Source organism: Pelodiscus sinensis, chromosome 5 (assembly GCF_052426305.1).
Source record: "Pelodiscus sinensis isolate ZL-2025 chromosome 5, ASM5242630v1, whole genome shotgun sequence".
Taxonomy (NCBI): domain Eukaryota; kingdom Metazoa; phylum Chordata; order Testudines; family Trionychidae; genus Pelodiscus; species Pelodiscus sinensis.
The window spans coordinates 53,939,773-53,962,499 of record NC_143056.1 but is presented as its reverse complement, the minus strand read 5'-3'; the positions used below and the strand labels follow the sequence as shown (position 1 = coordinate 53,962,499).

At 38.5% G+C, this 22,727-nt stretch overlaps 1 protein-coding gene and 1 long non-coding RNA gene across 8 annotated transcripts in view; one reads left to right on the top strand and one right to left on the bottom strand.

Moving 5' to 3' along the window:
- NOVA1 (NOVA alternative splicing regulator 1) overlaps positions 1-22,727 on the bottom strand; it is a 228,744-nt gene that overhangs the window by 140,001 nt on the left and 66,016 nt on the right. The window lies entirely within an intron of this gene.
- LOC112545827 (uncharacterized) lies at positions 6,842-11,063 on the top strand. Its single transcript, XR_003089375.3, has 3 exons — positions 6,842-6,965; positions 7,515-7,665; positions 10,928-11,063. It is a non-coding gene; the product is annotated as an uncharacterized LOC112545827 (long non-coding RNA).

Below are 22,727 nucleotides of genomic sequence, written 5' to 3'. Positions count from 1 at the left end.
AAAATACATGTTCTACATGCATGTTTTTATGTAGGAATGAATTTAAAAAAATTCTCATTTGATATTAATAAATATATAATATTTAATATTAACACACACAATGATCTCAGTATCTTAATACTTGCTTCTTTGCATAGAAATGTTTAACATTTTTCTTATTTTTCTGAACTGATGTTCAGGTTGAGCAACAATTTAAGAGTAAAATGCATTACAGAAAAGCTGTAATTATCTCCAAAACAAAACAAGAATTGGAAATCTAGGAAATCTAGATTCAAGGATAAACTTCAAAATAAATCCACGTTAAAGTATGGTACAGCAAAGGCACCTAAATAACCTTAATGCTATTTATCTCTGTCATGTGTTTTATCCTTAAATTGCTTATCCAACGTACTCCCATTTAATTATTACTATGATTATAGTACATTTACACCATTTACATTCATTTTAGCTACAGATTCTATTTCTGAGGACATAAACATAGAAAAAACATAATACTACTTCACTTTCCTTAGCATTTTCCATACAAATTATATCTCAAAGAACTTTAGAGAGTTCAATATTATACATTATACAGAGTAAGTCACCAAACAAACAAACAATAAGAGGTATAAAAGCATGATTATAATGAATAAAAAGTATCCAGCAAATTGCAATGAGAGAGCAAGCTACTAGAAGGCATACATTAAGATGACATTAAAAAAGAACTAGTGTGTCAGTGAAGTGCTAGAATAAGAGGGACATTCAGCCTATCAAGAATAAAACACATTATTTTATCTGCAGCACTATAATTGTTAGATTACTCACTTCCATTTACCATGCAATATGCTGTAGAAATTAGACTCTCCACCTAACAAAGCTAAGGACTAGAGGCATCCTTAAAGATGCAGATAATTGTTATTTTGTCCAAAAATGCATAGAGAGTGTATCGAGAAAATACAAGTTTCCTTTCTGTGCTAGGTTAATTTGAATCCACAAAACAGCAATGATATTAACAAATCTTCAACTAATGAGCATTATATGATAAATACCATGCTCTCAAAATGAGGGGGAAATTTTACGAAAAAGTAAAATACAAGTTACATGCACTTCATAAAAAGTGAATAATAGGTCAAATTTTGGGCTTAATTTCAGTAAAGTCACAATTTTATTACAAATGAACAAAGTAGGAAATAATTTAGATTTAATACTTCTAGGAGAATACTGGGGAACAATGTGAGTTAATGCCACTTCTACATTCTGGTCGCTGAATTGATAACACATGTTATTACAGGAAAGCATCTGAAATACATTTGTTAATCTTGCTTATATAAAAATGAAAACTATTCAACTCTTCCCAGAAGGGAGTTTTGAATTATTATTTCTAAAACGATGATGCCCAGTGAGCATTTTACATTGCCTGTGTGATGGGGCACTAGTCCACTGGGGTTAAAACAGCACTGAGTGACGGCTGAAGCTGGGACCCAATCAGAAGAGAGCTAGACAACACAGTCAATCAGGGTCTGACTAGTCCCTAATCGAAGGGTTTCTGGAGGAGTTTACTCTAGCTCCAACTCCAGAAGCCTAGCTGTCTACTAGCCAGAGAACCTGAGAAAGAGAAGTGCTGGGGAAGGAGCAAGCAGCACTGGGAGCTTTGACCAAGCAAACTCAAAGGCTGCCTTGCTTTCAACCCCAGAGGGGTATTACGGCTGCCCTTGCCAATGATGAGTAGCCACTAAAACAAGGTAGGGATAAAAGGTTGGGGTTCCCCAGGAGGGGAAGACCCCGGAGTGTGGGGGGCACTGCCATGGGACAGTACTATGAGGTAAGGGACACCATGCACCTGGAAGGACATGGGAGTCTGAAGTCTTTGACAAGATGACAGGTAATTAAGAGTCAGAAGAGTCTCAAAGTTTGGATTAACTGACTTAGGTCCATTGAGCTTGCACTACAGGGCTAAAAAATTCAGTGACTATTTCCTACTTGAGCTGAAACCAAGGGTCTCAGAGATTGGGCTCCAGTATAAGCTCTTTTTAGCTCTGGAAATTTGAACCAGTTCATAAAATCATAATCATAGGGTTGGAATAGGCCCCAGAAGGTCATAGAGTCCAACCTGCTGCTAAAAGCTAAATGTTGACTCATGCGCTACCATATTTTTTTATTGCAGTATAGACATACCTACACAGTCCATTCTCAATGTGCTTCTTCATATTTGAATATCTTTGAAATAAATGTTCCATTTTGATCCATGGCAAGGTACATTGAGATATTTGGTAGTTTGATGAAAGTATGTTTTGTCTGTAATATCCTTGCTTGGGTGTGCTGCGGGCCTTTTTTTTTGCAGTGTAAACATATCGTGAGCAACTTAACACCAAAACAAAAATGAAGAAAAAATCCCCACTGTTTTTCCAGTTCATAGCTAGTTATATGATCTAAGGCCCATATCCACAAAAAGAATTAGGCTATCACCTTAGCACCTAGACCAGGGGTGGGTAACCTAAGTAAGGCCCGTTTGGGGTTTTTTTTTCTTCTGTTTCTCATTTTTGTGCAGTCCCCAACCATGGGTCCATCATCTAGGTTCCCCATCCCTGACCTAGATGATGGACTTGGGTGTCTAATGATACACACAATACCCTCTAATCTTGGAGGTGACTAAAATACTTAGGAGCCTACATTTCTGCTAGTGGGCCTGAGTTCATCTACCTTAGTCTAGGCAGATGGGTGTCTATCCAACACGTAACCCTCAATGAGATCCTCAACAAAGGTGCTCCCCTGCCAGCGTGCAGGGCTTGATCCACAAGGTATTCTCAAAGCAAACACAAATCCCCACAAAAAAGCAGAGGCCAAGGAGGCAGCAGCCTCCCTTAAAATATTTAGCCCTATGATGATCTCATTTGGGATGTGATTCACTTCCCCTCTCTGCTTGATAAGAAGCAGAGATTTTTACTTAGATTTCCCATGCCTCATGTGTATGACCTATTAACTCTATAAAATCCTCTCTCTCTCTCTGGCCCAATATATATTATATTATTTACATACAGTAGAATGGCTTTAACAGAAGAGACTGAAATAGACTCTCCTCAGGCCTTGTCTACACTGGCATGTTTTGTCACAAAAAACTGCCTTGTGACAAAACAGCAAGAGCATTTACAATACAATGCAACTTTTGTTGGGAAAAATACCCAGTTTTGGCAACAAAAAGCTTCCACCCCTGCAAGAGACTTTTTTTCTCCTTTCCTTTATTGTAAACAAAAAGCCAACATGGACTCTGATGTTTGTTCTGTTGAGAGAACTGGCTTCTGCCAGTATCCCACAGTGCCTGCCCTGATGGTGTCCTCAGTGTTTTGTGATTTCTGGTGCCCTGGAGGCATGTGTCCCTTCCCCTCTCAAAGCTGTGGGAAGTATCTAACACCTGAGAGAGCTGCTTCATTTGGGGAACAAGCAAAGAACAAATCATTGGAATGTTCCTGTTCTGCCCTGCACTACGATCACAGCAGCAGGCAAACTGCTGCTGCAAGGAAAGGTCTGGAGAAACTTCTGTGCTGCTCTGCCTTCCGCAACACTGCACTGATCCTTACCCACATTGCTTTGCTCTATCTTTAGACAGGGTGCCAGCAGTGAAATGTGGACAATGGGAGTCAGAAAAACTGGTTTGACTGGTTTTCACTTTTGGCAACTTTTGAATGTGGACAGTACTTTCATTGCCAAACCTTCACCATGTAGACGTAGCCTCAACTAGCCCAGTGTTCAGCGATAACGGTACTCGTACATTCTGGGAGAGTGCTCTGACTACTGAGCTAAAGGTTCTAAGGGATGCCATTCTCACCGTCACCTCTCCCCACATGCGTTTCTAGCAAATATGTGTTGGCACAAGTGTTCAGTGCTGAGACTCCCAAGTAGCAAAAAGCACTTCACATCAGCCCAGATGACTAAGGCCAGGTCTAACCTAAAAAATTAGTTTAAGCACCCAATTTTGAGAGAGGTGTGAGACTTAGGCCACACTACTGTTACCAGCATGTTCTATTACTTACTTTGTGCATTTCTTCACTCAAATTACTGGCTTTTGTTCCTAAGCATCTAACTCTCATGCTACATTGTTTAGAGAGACTAGGCCACTACCTTGGGGTTGTGGATTTCTCTGGATAGTAAGGTACCTTACAACTCTTAAGTATTGCACTGCTTAAGTCTCTATGGCTGTGTCCAGACTCAGGGGTTTTTTCGAAAAAAGTAGCCTTTTTTTCTAAAAAACTTCACCTACTACATACTAGACTGCAGCCGTGTTCTTTCGAAATTAAATTGAAAGAATGCGGCTTTTCTTTCGATGGCAGTAAACCTAATTTCACGAGGAAGAACGCCTTTTTTCGAAAGTGCTCTTTCGAAAAAAGGCGTTCTTGACTGCAAACAGGGCGTTTTCGAAAGAGAGCATCCAGACTGCCTGGGTGCTCTTTCGAAAAAGCAGCTTGCTTTTTTGAAAGTTCCGCTTGCAGTCTAGACGCTCTTTTTCGAAAGAGGCTTTTTCAAAAGTATCTTTCAAAAAAGCCTCTTTCGAAAGAGGCTTGCAGTCTAGACATAGCCTATGTGGAACTTACCACCCTCTGCCCCTCACACACTCCCCCCAAAAACATATAATTTATATCCCAAAATTTTAATACTTAAAGGCAAATAAAAAAAAGAATTAACTGTGTTATGTGGTAGAAGAAAGGGGGTTGGTTTTGTATATTTATCATTATAAATGCACATTATAGAAAACCTGAATAAACTAGGAAAAAACTTTAGAGTGAAGAATTCTTTGTTTTAATATTACATGCATAATTTTTAAATTTTCTATTAGGAAATTAGAAAAACACTAATCAGAGTCCCCTAAAACTAAGCGAACAGTAAAACTTGCTGAAGCAAGTATGGGATTGATATCTATCAATTTTGCAACATCAGAAAGGAAGGATTTGAGTTATCTAAAGGTAATCATCAAATTAGGGCTCACAAACAATTGATTGCAGGTGTGCCTGTAATGCCTTCACTGGAGGTGTTTGTGAGCCTGTAACTACTAAAACTCAATTTTAGAGCCGTGGAAGCAAACACTCCTGGATTGGATTCAGGATCACTGTCAAGGGAATCTGTGCCTACACAATGTTTCAGAGTGTATCTCTGGGCCACAATGTGAAAGTAATTGCAAAGAGTGAATCATAGACGGATTGCCCAAGTTACTACATCAGCCAATGATGATACTAAAAGGTAATTATGATCTTGTTATAGAACCATTACAAGGAAACAGGACTTGATAATTAAATACCATATTACTATATTATAACCCTCTGAAGAACAACCTATTCAACTATGGTCAATTTAAGAAATAAAAACATAACTCCTAGAATTAGTCCTTCATCTGTAAGCTTCACAACTCATTTTCAAAGTAAAATTTTTTTAAAAATCTCAAAAAATTCTCTGCTACAACAGATTTCTTCAATACCTACCTCGTTTAGAGGAAAGGATAATGAGTAAGCTATATTGAAAAGGATTTGGAGGGCACGCATTTAACATTGATTTTCAGTGTTTTGGCAAATAGAATCAAATCATACTATTTACCATTTAGGCATCTTACCAGTCAGTGAAATCCATAGCCCCAAGTATTGGCTTAGGCTCCCTAACTACACTGCATGAGAATTAGATACTTAGGAATGCAATTTGAGTGGAGAAATGGTCTGCAGTTAGAAAACATTTATGGCCATTTCAGGATATACCAAATGGCACCTCTTCTTCCATTGTTGTTGTTTTGGATTCATACTAATTGTCTTGAAGTTTGAGAGAAACCTATATAAAAATTACTATTTTATTTGATAATAAGCTCAATTTTACATGTTTTGGTATGATGCATGGTGCCACATCTTCTAAGTTTATTCAGTGCATAGTACCTTGTAGTACAAGAAATAAATTATTGTATTAGCAAAAATAACATATCCCACAACAATTTATATCTGAACTATTGGCAATTCTTAAGAAGTTTAATGGGAAGGTTACTTGATATTTCAGGTGAACTAAAGCTTGGAATAAGGGCGTGGGCCTAAACATTCTATACTTATGAATTACCTGCCAAGTCTGGATTCTATACTTAATATTGTCCATTATTTTATTTTTAATCTCTAATATTAAAAGTCACCTCTGTACCTGATGCTTTACATAAATTAAAAACCCTGAAAAAAATCTTCAAAATAAAAAAGCTTAATTACAGAAACCCTGCTCTCTGATATAAAAAAGGAGATAGTCCTTGCCCTTGTAAATATTCCTTGTAACTGTAGTTCTTTGAGATGTGTGTCCATATAGGAGCTCCACTTGTATTTGATTGGACATTTTCATTTTCAGCATTTGCTCATGCCTGCATATCTGATACTAACAACCTTGTGTATTGCTTCAAGACTGTATCAAGCTGCATGGGCAAACCACCCTCAGCTCCTTCTCTCCCATAAAACTATAGCAAAAGGGAAGACGACAGTAGTGGAGCACCCATAGAATGCACATCTTGAAGATCTACTGTGATTGCATGTGGTAAGAGAAATTATTTTCCCTGAGTAGTGTATCTATGGGTCTTTCACTTTACTTTATGGGTGAATCTTAAGGATATCCCCATAAGGAACAAGAAGCTTTGAGAACCAGTCCAGCACAGAACATTGCCAATTGACTCATCAGCTCTAGACACATTGGCTAAGACATAGTGCCTGCAGAAGATATGTACTGAAGATCATGTAGCATGTAGATTTGGAGATCTCACACACTGGGGCATTTTTTAATGACAGACATAGAGGCAAATTGTGACCACATAGAATGAGCAGACACACTGATAAGGGGTGGAATGTTGACAGCACAAACATTCTTTTGATGTTTAATGAAATGAAATGATTTAATCCTATCTAGATGGAAAAATAATGCCCTCCTGATGTCTATAGTATGGAGAGTGATCTCCTTGTTGAAAATATATGGTTTTGGAAAATACAATGGTAGGTAAATGATTAGATTAAGATGAAATTCAGAAAACATTTTAAGAAGAAACCTGGAATAGGGTTATAAGAAAATTCTTTCCTGGTAGAATACCATGGAAGGAGGGTCTGCTCTTAGGGCCCCAAGTTCCTCTGACTCTGTGGGCTGGTGTAATAACCACTAAAATGGTTGTTTTCATGGACAGATTCAGACAGGAGTAAGTTGCCATTAGTTCAAGAGAAGACATGAGATTTTTAAGAATCAAATTAAAGTCCCAAATTGGAGGGAGTTCTTTCACTGATGGGAAAAGCCTGTGTAAGGCCTTTCATGAACCTACAGGGATAAGGTAAGCAAACAGAGACAATAGTGACATGAAAAACTATTAATGCAGCTGAATGAACCTTCAGATCGCTAAGTGATAGATCCATTTATCTTAGTTACAACAGGTAGACCAGAACAACTGAAAATGAAACAGAATGGGAACAGCATTCTGGATTTTACACCAGTAAGAAAACCTTCACTTTTGATGGTGCATATTTCTGGAAGAATCTTTCTTTGTATCACTGTAGAACAGAGTGACTAACTCCATGAACCATCAAGAAGCCATGCCTGGAAGTGGAGAATGCTCAGATTCAGATGCAGCAAATGTCCAGCATTATGGGACAGAAGACGAGCAGTGAGTGGGAGAGTTATCATTGAACAAATGTCTACATGAAACAGGTAAGGAAACATGTCTGCTTCAACTACACTGGGGTAATCAGGATAACTTGGGTCTCGTCTTCTTTGATTGTTTTCACTGTTTTGAGAATCAGAGGCATTGGAGGAAAATACACAACAGCTTCTTTGAATGAGGAGGAATACTTATCCCAAGGAACTGTGACCTAGACTTCGCTGCTTTGAACAGAAGAGATAACATTTTTTGTTTGTTAGTATGGAAAAGTGGTCTACTTCTGGAAATCCCCCAATATGAAAAAGGGGACAAGAAATTCGGAATCCAATTCCCATTTGTTGTCTTGTATATAACACCTGCTGAGAGTATCAGCCCTAACATTCTGCCTTCATGGCAGATAAACCGCTGAAATGATTATGCGGCATTTTATACACCAGGTCTCTAACCTTATTCTTGCAGTGCAGAGGAAAGGGAATCTCACTCCTCAGTGCTGATTGATATAGAACATATAGGCTAAACTGTCTGTGATAGTTTAAATAGACCTAAATCTAAAATGCGACAGAAAATGAAAGCAGGCATTTCTTACTGCTCAGCGTTCCAGAGCAGTTGGGGGTGATCTCTTGAGGTGGCCATCTGCCCTGCACTTTTAAAGGATCAAGGTGTGATCCTCATCCTATCAAAGATATATCCATGGATACTGATATTGTTTGTGCCAGTTGGAGAAGGGAACCTCCATCCATACCTTGTGATGGACCTTGAACCAGATTGGGAAGCATCTGACTTCTTGAGTAATTGACATTGTTTCCTGAGCAAACCAATCTGAGCCACCCCTGGAAATAGTAATCCTTGGTGTTAGTGTAGCGGGGGCAACACTATGTAATTCCTGAGCTGGATCGTGGGAAAGGGAGGACTCCATCATTAACAGTTGAAGCTTAATTTCCCAGATCTTCTGTGCTCTGTATTTGAAAGACAAACAGAAGTTACACTTCTGTGGGACATGCAAATCTTCCAGGCACCAGACATCCTTAGAATATCCATCACTAGCTGGGAAAGCCATTTCACATGTGAAACAATGTTTAAACCCCAGTTAACCAGGCATGCTCTTTCACAGGGGGTGACTTTCCCAAAGTAAATAAAACAATCCTTTTCAGTAGCCAGAAAGTAGTACCACTGCACTAACATCTAACTATCATAAACAAACTACCAAGGTAAATTAAAACTAAATAGAATGAAACATACTGAGATGTCAAGGTGCGCACTGCAGAATGCCAAGTTCCATCTCAGGCTAAGACATATAAAGAAACTGAATGCTGTTTGCCAACACAAGCTGATATAGCTTCAGTGCAGAGCATGAGGTTGTCAGCAGCGCATACGTGGGCCAAATGGACACTGCTGATGAAAATCTGATCCAAGGCACGTCAGGTGCACAATGAGGGACACTACTTGGAGAATGATGCATCAGGAGGGAACAAAGATTTTAACAAAATATTAGGCATAAAGTTTGGATCTGATGGTCCTCTCAAAGGAAACAGACTTGAAAGGCCTGGGTCTAATCCTGAGAATGCCATGAATGTTTAAACCCAAAAAAAGATAACAAGAGCAAAGCAGATTAACAAAACTCCAATAAAAGCAGACCACTTTTACCTGCTACTAGCCAGTAGACTGTGGCCATACTATCAGCCAGATCTTGAGACAGTAATTTGTGACTTGCATCCATGCCTTACTATTGCAATTCACTATATCTGGGCATGAAATCAAACATCTAAAAAAAAAAAGACTCAACTGGTATAAAATGCAGCAGCTCATCTACTTAGCAATATAGGTCACTGAATACATCATCCTGATGTTCCACTCTCTACAATGGCTTCACATCAAACACAGAGTTAAATTCAATGACTCTTGCCATATAGTTATAGCTTTTTATGTTTGCCTTAAAGTAAACAATCACATTTCTCTGTCAGTATGACCTCTCCCAACAGCTATGCTCCACCAAAATTATAGAATTATTAAACAGCTGACTGGTCGGAGGGAGGAATGGGTCTCAACAGTTCATGAGATAAAATATCAACAGGAACCAGAACCATACACTGGAACTCACCCCACTAATTACTCAAACCTATGGCCTCAAGAGCTAAATACCAAACACACTGTACATTTTAGCTCATCCACAGCACTAATACATTTATGGGGGGCAAAAGCAGGAAAAAGGGGGGACAATACTCCTTTCAGGCTACTCCTGCAGGCGAAGAAGATAGAGACCACGAAAGAGCTTTGCATCTCCTTTTTTCTTTTGGCTAAATGAGAGGCACACAGGTACTACTATGAAAAGGGCCATGGATAGATTCATGGGATCAGATAGATTCACCGGAGGGCTGGGCACACAGGGAATAAAAAGTGATAGGGATGCAGCCTTGTTAGTCTGGTCTAGTTGAAACCTCATCCCAGGCTATGAAGAGCTTAAAAAAGTATAACTAGCATACTAAAATATGTAGAGCCCAGCAAATCTGCAGATATCTGTGGTTTATTTTTGCAGATATGGATACAAATTTTGTATCTAGATCCTGCAAATCTGCACACATCTGCTTTATAACTGTGGGTTTGCACATCCACAGATCATCTTTGCAGATGTAGATATCAATTTTAGATCCACATGGGGCTCTAAAATATGCTTAAAACTGAAAAGGCAGCAGGTGCAGATTATGAAGCTCTGGTGTTACATGATTATAATTGTTTACCTCACTCAGCCAAGACCATACTTTTTCACTACTAGCCTCAACTTCAATTTGCCTTCAGGGGTAGACCAAACAGAAGGTACTGCAGTAATTCCAGCTTTCATTTTACAGAGGATTGGTCACAACAGCCAAGTTTAAATTAGAGAGAAAACTGTCAAAATGTGTGTTGTAGCTATTGAGAATCCAGTAGCAGCAATTAATAGTATGAGCAAAGGTTTGACATACACTTTCAAAGGAAGACACTCTCAGAACGCTAGCCTTTGAGATGCTTAGCTATACTTACCAACATCAGTACCCAGTTATATTGATTCGATCTAAGAGTTCTCTCCCATCCATATTTGCAAAGCTGTGGGAAAATAGACACCACAGTACCAGGACTCCACACAGAGAAGAAGACTCAGTATCTCAAAAACTTCTCATGACTTCTACTGGCTATACCTTAAATAGGAGGCATAATAGACAGAACCCTAAGGAACACTTCATACAAGAGCCAGTAGAAGTTGAAAAGGTTCTCTCTCTCTCTCAAGTTCAAGTCTTTTGAAAAGAAATAATGAGCTAACTGACCTGCCTTTCTATTTAGCCTGGAAGACTCCACAGGTGAATCAGCAAATCTTTGTGACCAATATTATCAAAGACAAGGCTGGCACGAACATCTGAAGGAAAGAACATCTGCAATTTCTTACTAAACATCTTCAAAAATGGAAGGTTATAAACAGTGTTGTCAATGATAATGTCATTAATATTAAAAGGTAGCTCTTTGAACAGAGGCTTTACCACTGATATTGAAGGGCAGTTAGCAACCTGGCTTTCAAAAGGAAAACTTTAACAATTTGCCATCAATTATAAATTTAAATCTGCCCCATTTTTAGACAGAGCCAGCTTAATCAGTAGAAGTGCAATTGATCTTTCCAGTAAAAGAGCTAGACATTGTCTCATACTGAAACTAAAAAAGTCGAACAGCATTAAGAAAAATAGGCTTCAACATTTGGAACAATTATAATAGATGAGACTTTGCTGATTTTATAGCAGAGAAAAGGAGTCACTTTTACAGTATGTCTTTGTCACCACTTCAGCATAGGAATGTAAAAATTCTTTATGCTGCAATCAGTCTGATTCAGAGTGAACCTTTCACCAGTGGTACTCTGACTTCTTTCCTTCATCAGTTCCTCCATCAACTGTATGTCATTCAGAAACCACAGTGATCTGATAGCGCATAAAGACATAGATCTCTAACTGCTAGCCTATCAGTGTTTGTGGATAAAAACTTACCATAAAAATCCAGTGAACTACAGACAGTCCCCGGGTTACGTACAAGATAGGGACTGTAGGTTTGTTCTTAAGTTGAATTTGTATGTAAGTCGGAACTGGTACATATTGTAGGGGAAACTCTAGCCAAACATTTCTCCAGAGCTCAGTTTTATTCTCCCACACCTCACTTCCCTCAGTCCTTTATTCTCAACCTGAGGTGTCTGCTGAGAAAAGCCGCTCCGCGTCGCCCTGGTCTGCTGGGGGGGCGCTAGCTTCGCGTCTCCCTGGTCTGCTGGGAGGAAGCAGCTAGTGCGGGGTTGCCTCACCCCGTTTGTAAGTAGGGATCCGATGTAAGTCGGATCCATGTAACCCGGGGACTGCCTGTACTTTGCTAATGGTAAAGTAGTACAGTCCATAGTATTTGACAATAAGTATCCTAGTCTCCCTTTAAGGCCGGGGTGGGGAACCGCCACTGTATTAGTCGCACAGAGTTTAAGGTGAGCCACCGGCAGGCCATGAGGTCATTTGTTTACCTGAGTGTCTGGAGGCAAAGCCACTTGCAAACTCCCAGTGGCCATGGTTTGCTGTTCCTGGCCAATGGAAGCGGTAGGAAGCAGTGGTCCAGCCCACATTGTCTCCTGCAACTCCCATTGACCAGAAACAACAAACTATGGCCACTGGGAACTGAGGGGCTCCGTTCCTATGGACACTCAATTAGACAAACCGTCAGGAGGCCCAACAATGACTAACCCTGATGACTTGTGTGTGGCTGGAGTGCCAGAGGTTCCACAACCCTGCTTTAAGGCTTTCTATATTCTCAATTAAAACCTATAGCAAAAGTGCACATGTATTTTTTCCCACCTTTTGAACGGATAACATTTATAAACATTAGAAAAAGGAAATGGGTTATGAAGTTGTGAAGACAAACACACCTAAAAGATGTGTGTGCCGACAGAACCCTAGCTTGTCAAAATGAAAAAAATTTGATTCATGGAGAAAAAAGGTGGAAGACAGCTAACTAAATACACATATTCTATCTACACGCTAAGGTCATGTCTTCACTTGCAAGAAGATCAATGCTGTGTCAATTGATCTAGCAGAGTTTGATTTTATAGGTCTAGTTAGGAGGGTGGTACTCCTACTCCTATTGAGGAGAAAAGGAAGTCAATGAGAGCATTTCTCCCATTGATCTGTCACTGTAAGGATGGTGCCAAAGCTCTTCTTAAGATGCATCAACTCCACCTAAGATTTTTATATAACTGGAATTACATACCTAAGCCAACCTTCACCTGTTGTGTGGACCTGGCCTAAGAGTTTAATTGGAATGCACCAGAATCTTGGACAATACCTTTTCTCATAAATCATTAAAGAAGCAGAATACTGAGATCAGCAGTAAGGGGTGGGATGGGGTGTAAACCCAATCACAGAATCATAGACTACTAAAACTGGAAGGGACCTCGAGAGATCATCAAGTTCAGTCCCCTACTTGCATAGCAGGACCAAGCACTGTCTAGATCATTTCTGATAGAGGTCTATCCAACCTGCTCTTAAATATCTCCAGTGATGGAGATTCCACAATCTCCCAAGGCAATTTATTTCAGTGTTTAACTACCCTGACAGCTAGGAAGTTTTTCCTAATGTCCAACCTAAACCTCCCTTGCTGTAATTTAAGTCTGTTGCTTCTTCTCCTATCATGAGAGGCTAATGAGAATCTCATTCCTCCTTGTAACACCTTTTTAGATACTTGAAAACTGCTATCATGTCCCCTATCAGTCTTCTCTTTTCTAAACTAAACAAGCCCAATTCTTTCAGTCTTCCCTCATAGCTCATGTTTTTTAGGCCGTTAGTAATTTTTGTTGCTCTTCTCTGGATTCTCTCCAATATCTCCACATCTTTCTTGAAATGTGGCACCCAGAACTAGACACAATACTCCAACTGAGGCCTAATCAGTGCAGAGTAGAGCAGAAGAATGACTTCTCATGTCTTGCTCACAACACGCCTGTTAATGCATCCCAGAATCATGTTTGCTTTTTTTTTTTTTTGGCAATTGTCACACTGTTCACTCATGTTTAGCTTGTGGTCCACTATGACCCCTAGATCCCTTTCTGCTGTACTCCTTCCCATTCTGTATGTGTGAAACTGATTGTTCTTTCCTAAGTGGAGTACTTTGCATTTGTGCTTATTCAACTTCATTCTATTTACCTGAGACCATTTCCCTAGTTTGTCCAGATCATTTTGAATTATTACCCTATCCTCCAAAGCACTTGCAACCCCTCCCAGCTTTGTATCATCTTCAAACTTAATAGTACTCTCTATGCCGTCATCTAAATCATTGATGAAAATATTGAACAGAACCGGTCCCAAAACAGATCCCTGCAGAAGTCCACTTGTTATGCCCTTCCAGCAGGATTTGTGAACCATTAATAACTACTGAGAATGGTTATCCAGCCAGTTATACACCCACCTAATAGTAGCACCATCTAGGTTATTATTTTCCTAGTGTATTGATAAGGTCATGTGAGACCATATCAAATACTTTAGTAAATTCTAGGTATACCACATCCACTGCTTCTCCCTTATCCACAAGGATTGATATCCTAACAAAGAAAGCTATCAGATTGATTTGACTTAATTTCTTCATGACAAATCCATGCTGGGTGTTACCTATCACCTTATTTTCTTCCAGATGTTTGCAGATTAACTTCTATACCAGGGAAGATAATAAAAAAGTAATTAAGGAATTAAACTGACTGGTCTGTAGTTTCCTGGGTTGTTCTTATTACTTCTAGGCTGTGTCTACACTGGCATCCCTTTCCGGAAAAGGGATGCTAATGAGACACTTTAGAATAGCAAAATTCACGGGGGATTTAAATATCCCCCATGGTATTTGCATTAACATGGCTGCGCTTTTTTCCGGCTTGGGGATAAAAAGGAGAAAAGCGGCAGTCTAGACGTGATTCTCCGGAAAATAAACCCTTTTCCAGAGGATCTTTTATTCCTACTTTTAAGATCCTCCGGAAAAGGGGTTATTTTCCGGAGTATCACGTCTAGACTGGCGCTTTTCTCCGGCTTATCCCCAAGCCGGAAAAAAGCGGCAGCCATGTTAATGCAAATACCGCGGGGGATATTTAAATCCCCCGTGGATTTTGCTATTCCAAAGTGTCTCATTAGCATCCCTTTTCCGGAAAGGGATGCCAGTGTAGACACAGCCCTATAGATTAGCCCTTTTCCAGTTTTCTGGTATCTGTCCCAATTTCCATGACTTTTCAAAGATGGAAGGCTCAGATACCTCTTCTGTCAGCTCCTTGAATATTTTAGGATGCATTTCATCAGTCCCTGGTAACTTGAAGACTTCTAACTTTTCTAAATAGTTTTTGACTTGTTCTTTTTTTATTTTAACTTCTAAACCTAACCCCTTTCCACTAGCATTCACTATGTTAGGTATCCCATCACCATCAATCTTCTTGCCAAAAAAAAGAAACAAAAGTCATTAAGCACCTCTGCCATTTCCAAGTTTCCTTTTATTGTTTCTCCCTCTTCACTGAGCAATGGGCCTGTGTTGTCCTTGATCTTCCTCTTTCTTCTAAAATAACTGTAGACATAAAGAGTAACAAGAAGACAAATTGAGCTCGTTTTGTGCCTTCGCCTTTCTAATCTTGCTCCTGCATACTTGTGGTGTTTGCTTATATTCATCCTTTGTAATTTGACCTAGTTTCTAATTTTTATACAATTCCTTTCTGATCTTTACATCATGTAAGATCTCCTGGTTAAGCCAGCATGATCTTTTACTATACTTTCTATCTTTCCTATGCAGTGGTATGGTTTGCTTTTGGGCCCTTAATAACATCCCTTCAAAAAACTGCCAACTCTCTTAAAACCTTGCCTACTAGATCTCCGAGTTTATTAAAATCTGCCTTCCTGAAATCCATTGACTCTATTTTGCTGTTCTCCCTTTTACCATTCCTTACAATCATGAACTCTGATTTCATGATCACTTTCATCCAAGCTGCTTTCCACTTTCAAATTCTTAACCAGTTCCTCCTTGTTAAAATCGAATCTAGACCAGCTTCTCCCTAGAAGCTCTTTCAACCATCTAAAATAAAAATTTGTCTCCAATGCAGTCCAGTAACTTATTGGATAATCTGTGCCCTACTGTTTTAGTTTCCCAACATATGTCTGGATAGTTGAAGTCCCCCATCACTACCAAAACCCCTGTGCTTTGGATGATTTTGTTGGTTATTTTAAAAAAGCCTCATCCACCTCTTGTGCCTGGGTAGGTGGTCTGTTATTTACTTCTTTTAACCTAACCCAGAGACTCTTGACAAGTCTGTCTCCTACGTCCTTCTCCACCTCAGCCCCAGAGTATACATTTTTATAAGGCAACACTGCCTCCTTTTTTTCCCCTGCTTATCCTTCCTAAGCAAGCTGTACCCTTCTATACCAATATTCTAGTTGTGTTTATTATGCCACCAAGTCTCTGTGATACCAACTATACCAATGATTTGTCATATGGAACTTGGATACTTTTTTTCCCTCCCCAAACCAAAGTACAACATTGTAGATTAATACATTAGTGATGGGAAGTGTGAAAACATCACTTTGTCTGGTCTTGACTTTGACTGGGCATATAAAGCTAAATCTGAAAAAGATGTTTTTCTACATAGATCCTATATTTTATTGCGTTTGTGGAAATAATCATTTGACTGATTAAAAAGCTCTACAAGCCAAACTGACAATGGCATTTACCATCATTATTTTTGGATCCTTCTATCTGACTTATTTCATTTTTTAAAAGATCCACACTTGCCTTTACCCCTGGAAATAAAATGAGTTGTTTGGTACTGTAATCAAGGTTTGGTCTAAGTACAGAGTTAAGTCAACGCAAGGCAGCTTATGGTGACCTATGTCAGTATACCCACTACAGCCATAAAATTGAGAAGAAAGGTTGGTAGGTTCCCTGTTATGAACCCTGAACCTGGCTCTCCCATTCAGGCTATCATCCTAAGGAGGCTGGGGGTTCCTTATAGATCCTGCCAGCAGCTTGCTCCCAGCAGGCTACAGCCCAGGATCTCCTCTCCCTGCTGGGAGTCCTAGTACTCTAACATCTGGATCCTAAGCCAGGCTGCTGCCTTGGCTACCTACTTCAAGCCCAACTGTCCCAGAGTTGTCAGTATGGCTGCTCTGAGTAGAGATATTTGCAGCATTCATGAAATTGATAAGAATACCAGTTGCACTGCTGGTGGGCTCTGTGCTGTGAAATTGAGCCTTCACAAGGCTCAGAACTGGGGCTGTCACCCCACCAGATAGTAGGCTCCAGATGTGAGCCTCAAATGGCTGCCTGTGCTCCATAATTGCCTCATGGTAGTCGGTGCAAGCACTCTTGGTGAGGGGACACTCCACTGGCAGGAGGATAGTAGCCAAATGAATTATTGTGGTGGCTCTAGGTTGACCTAAATTGAACTGATGTAATTTTGCAGTATAGACAGGCCCCTCGTTTCTGCTACACAGGAATGGCAGAGATCCATTCATTAAGGAGCCCAGACCTCTTGTGGCTCTCTCTGTGGCAGAGAGACCATTTTGAAATGAAAAGGGGAGCCAAAAGCATGGAGCTTTGAGTACATCATCATTTCTCATCCTGCCAAAACCCATATCAATTATTCTTTTAATTAGGCTGGAATGGCCTCCTGCAACAGCTTTGATGTCACTCCATGACCTTAGACATGGAAGCTTCTTCTCTCTTTTCCATGTGGATTTCCAAAGCAGCCAGCTGAGATTTCAGGCCTGGATAGTAAGAACTGGATATGCTCCATAGTATTACCTGGAAGAAGTGTTCTTTATTTTTAATTCTTTAAGACTGCACTCATCACTAGCAATGCAGACAACTGTGGGGCTGTTGTTGTTTTTCCTGTTTTTAAAACAAAATTGGATTTCTCCATGGGGACTCAAACTGTTAGCATCATGTTTCTTCACACTGTTGTGAAACTACCATACATTTCCTCTTTAAACAATCTCCCAAGATGATTTAAAGGCACTAACCCAATTCTACTATCAGGATCATGCATGGAACACCAATCCCAAATTTATCTGGGGTCATATCTCAAGTAGGAGGGCTTTGCCAATATGGGTACATCGGAATACATTCTTGGCATAGCACTTCTAGTTCAGGCATAGCTTTTGCCAGCACAGCTTGTCCAAGTCTCTGCAAGTGAAACAAGCCATGCTGGCAAAAGCACAGGATTGTAGGTATAACTGTGTTTATAAATAGCAACTTTTGTTAGGACACCTAGAGCTGACATAAATCACATCTTATCACATCCCTAACACACACAGCTATGTCAGCAATATATTATAGGGTAGACCCGACTTCATAGGATACCTTCAAATCTGTCTTCAAGACCTACTTCTGCTAAGACATTAAACAAAGTTTATTAATTGATTCTGCTAGACTATTGGATATTGCTGATATGTATTGATATTCAACGTAGTTTGTATTTTTCACTGTATGCTTCATCACTCCCCACCTATTTTTGTAAGTTGCTTTTTCTTTTTAGACTGTGAAATCTTCAAGATGGGAATTTCTGTCCACATAGCCATGTAAAAGTGCATAGTACAAGATAGGCACTACCACTATACTACTGAGTGTTGCTCTCAGTCACTCATTAAATATATATATGTATATATATATAAATATTACAAATCAAATAATTAGGATCAAGATTATTTGTATTTTTATTCAAATGTATACTCAATTTTCTTGCAAATACAATTCAAACATTATTTTAGCTCAGTTTATGCAATTTTATAAGAAAATACAGTCTGATACTTTAAAATTCTAACTTATTTCCCATTTATCTTATATGAAAATTATTTTTCAAGATAATATAGTAAATGGCATAAATATACAAATTAGAGGAATAGTTAATTTCTATTACACATTCTAGAACTAGTATTAATATATTTTTTTATTTTAAGATTAGACGTATGAGTGTATTATACTGTAAATGTCTTTACAAACTTGTTTTAATCAAATGACACTTTTTTTCCAAGTTCAGTAAAACAAAACATTTACATTCAATATGAAATTCTCTATTAGAAGAGCAGACAGAGAACAAATCCACTCAACATTATAAACTTAACACTAAAATCTAATCTGCAGATTTAAAAAATTAATTTATCTACAAAAATATTGTGTAGAGAGGCATTTATTGAAAAACAAACAAAGCACAGGAACATGAGCAGAACAACATGGTATATTATTGACTGCAATTATCAATTATTAAATACAAATGTATAGTTTTAAACAAAACATACTATCATTTAAAAATTGAGAAGTAAACAAGAAAATATGCAATTTACACTCTTTATCCTTTTCTGCCAATCAAGCTAAAATGTCAGCAAGTACATAATTCATCATCTCATCAATTTGTTTTTCCATTTTGGTTATGCTGAGACATACTGAAATTAATACAGGATTTGATGTTTCAGGCTCAGACTTTCAAACCAAAGGCTCAGGTGTGCAGGCATCACATACCAAAGAGATGATTTTCTGACAATATTTAAAATATGCAAGAAATAAGTCACAAAACACAGAAGCAGTTGAACCCAAAAAATCCAAATCAGAATAATACTCACATAAAGAAAGAACACAATACAACACAATACAAGTTATAAACCCTAAAAAATCTGCAACTAACTTCAGGACAGATAGCAGGTAAGATATGCTGGTTGCATGCTCTGACTGCTAACAAACTGAGGCTCTGGCAGAGCAGGATGGCGAGCTAACTCTAGGGCCCCTTGACCCAACGTGAAAAATTCAGTATGTGCCTTTTAAATGTAGCTTACGCATCTCTCCTGATAGTAACATCTACGGAGAGGGGTGGTCTTTCACATAGTCAAGTCACAAAATAATCAGGGGCTTAAAAGTCAAAAACACCATTAAAACCACACTTAGAAACAAACAGGCAGCCAGTACAGACAGAGGACCAATGAAATAAGCTCTCTGCATGAACTAATGTTTAATATTTTATGTTTTTGCATGTTTTCTTTGAAACTACAAATAATCATTAGATAATATTACACAGTATTACATCTCAGATATGCTGCCTTACTTATAAAAAAAATCAGGCTCTTGACTTAACCTCCTATAGCCTGCATTTTAACTAAGGAAAATCTTGAATCCGGAAAAAAATGTCTGTTGCTCTAATCTCAGATTCCTCTCTATTGAGTCTCATAAGCAGGACAAGCAAGTTCAAAACAAAAAAAAAGAGTCCCACTATTTATATATGTGTTAAATAAAATATTTTAATAAAAATATTCAACTTGTTTAATTGTAATGAAGAATAGACAGCATTTCACAGTAATCCCTTCCTCCACAAGCTTCCATTGTACAAAGCAGCCAGGGCTTTATTGATATAGCAGATCATTCTCAACACAACAGAATAATACAGTACAAAAGCTGGCTACAGAAAGTGTTGCCTTAAAAGTCTGATCCAACTTCCATTGAAGCAAAATGAAAGATTCTCATTACTTTAGCAGTAATTGGATTGGGCCCTAACTGTACATGTGCTATACACAAATTAATGTACAGGCTTATATTTAACAAAATGAAAATGTACTTCAGGAAAAAATGAGTCAAAATACAATCTCATATTACTATGTAAACTACATCAAAAATCTTACATGTCAAGATATATTTTAAATGGCACTTATTTAGATAAGGCAAATTAACAAAAAAAATACAAAAAACACAAAAAATAGTCTTATTGTGCCGTCACAATTTCAGAACTTTAACTGTACAGAAAATACATAATTTTCCTCGGGTGCACATATCCTTTAAATGGGGGATGGTCTAGATGACTTCATAGGTCTTTTTCCATACTTAATTATTATGATCCCATTCTAATATTCAAATATTAAAGCTATTAAACTGATGCAAACACAATAGTAATTTAAAACCCTCAGTGTCGAGAATCTATTCATTTTAATTCCTTTTTAACAGTGGCTTACAAGTTATTACAAATTACTTTCTGATCTTGGGATTTGTTGAATAGTTTTCATAAGTGAACTAAAAATAAGTCAATATTAAAAGGTAGGGTTGCCAGTTCTTTCATGTTCCCAGAAAACGTAGAGGAAGTTGGCAGGATCAGCTCAGCTCCAATGTGGTCCTGAAAAATATAAAATACCAGTGTCCACTGGATCATTGGGTCCTTGGCACTCTGGAACTACTTATGAAAAAGATTTTGGTAATGACTATAATGGTGCTTTAGCATGGAGTAAAGGGTCTAGTCAGTAGCTATGATCTTTCTCTGCTGCCCCTTCTTTTAGGTTGCATGCCTTTAAGATACATGATTATTTATAATAAGGTGTATTAGGTGTTTTCTGTAATTCTAAGTACACAAGGTTTCTATATTCAGAGAGCTGTTATCTAAACAAAAAAATACAGTTGAGGAAAAGGGAATGGAATACAACAACAAAAACAAACAAACAAGCATTGAGGGCAGAAGTGTACTGTTTACTTTTTATTGATTTTTAATTATCACTTGCACTTTCAGTTTCACACTTAAATGAAGGTAAAGGGAAAGTGTATAGGCCTTTTGAGCTACGCTTTCCTTAGTGGGGGGTTTTAATTATTTGTATTTAAACTCACCCATATGTAGTCATAATGGATTGGTGCAATTGCATTAGCAGTAACAAGAAAAAAAGTTTAGAAAAATAAGGCATTAGCTTTCTATTGTGTGGTCTAAACTAGAGCTAGAGAATAACAGTAAAAATATTAATTTAGGGCTGAAATTATTGTAATAAATAATCCTCCACACTAATACTCCTACTTCTGCAACTACTGATGAAGCAATACTAGTGGCAGGCAACAATGAGGTATTTCCCCAAAGTTTAGAATAGAAAAGACCTTATAAGAATGAGCTTTAAAGAAAGCCCTGAGGAGGAAAAGAATGGTGACTTGCTGGACAAGTGACAGAAGGATAAGGAAGGCATAGTGAATTAAAAATATAGATTTTATATATATACAGAGAGATGCATTTAGTAGTACAAGCTATATTGATATAACTGAAGTGAAGTATCCAACCAATTCGATGGTTAATATATTTTCTAGGATGATTAACTATGCTTTTGGTGAGGATTCCTCTGAGTAGCAGCCTTGCACTATCTTAATTTTTCTCCAGCCATGTTATTATTCCAAAAAAAAAAAAAAAAAAAAAGTGGGATAAAATATAAATCACAAAAATATAATCAGTAACTCTGAAGAATAAATTCAGGTTAAAAACTATGTTATTCTTGCACCTTTTCAGCTGCTGTCACGAATGCAACAACAGAACAACAGATCTTCAGTACAGAGACTCTCAGACAAATATTTATTTAGAGGTTACTGTTGCAAGAAACCTGGCATTTAATAGCATAGGTTGTATCCATCCTGGTCCAGCACCCTTGGGACAAAGGAATTTGCATACCAGAAGAGGTCATTGCTGGCCTCTCTGTTGCCACCAGCTGCAGAGCAAAGGGATTGGTATTGGCCTAGAGAAAGGGGAGGAGGTATAGGGTAGTGATTGGAGGGGGAAGAGGCAGGGTGGGCTACGGAGCCTTGCGACTAGGGGATCAGGCTGGCAGACCCACTAGAGTGTACTGAGCCCCATGGCTGCCAGCCTGTGCTCCCAGTCCTAACCATGGGACCCTACAGTCATCCTGCCTCTTCCTATAAGCGCCTCCTGCCCCCACTCCTCTCCCTCCCTGCTTGGATTTGAATGCTGCAAATGGGCTATTTGTGGCACTCTCAATGGGCTAGAGAGAAGTTGCTGAGCAGAGGGCACCCAGCTTTTCCTCATGAATGTTCCAGCCTAGAAGCACTCACAAGGATGCTGGACCACAGATGTTGCCAGATGAGGGAAGTCTGAATTAAGAGATCCAACTTTTAGTTTTCCAACAAACATTCCCTTCACCTTATATTTAAAATGTTCAGTATATTCAGTGGTGGTGAAGAAGAATTTATTTAAAGCATTGATTGTTCACAGCAAATACTTCATAAAATCAATATACCATGGAGTTTACATTAAGTCCTCCAGCAACTCTGACTTTACTGGAAATATGTACAGAGGGCAACAGCTTTTTGTATTTCACCTTAT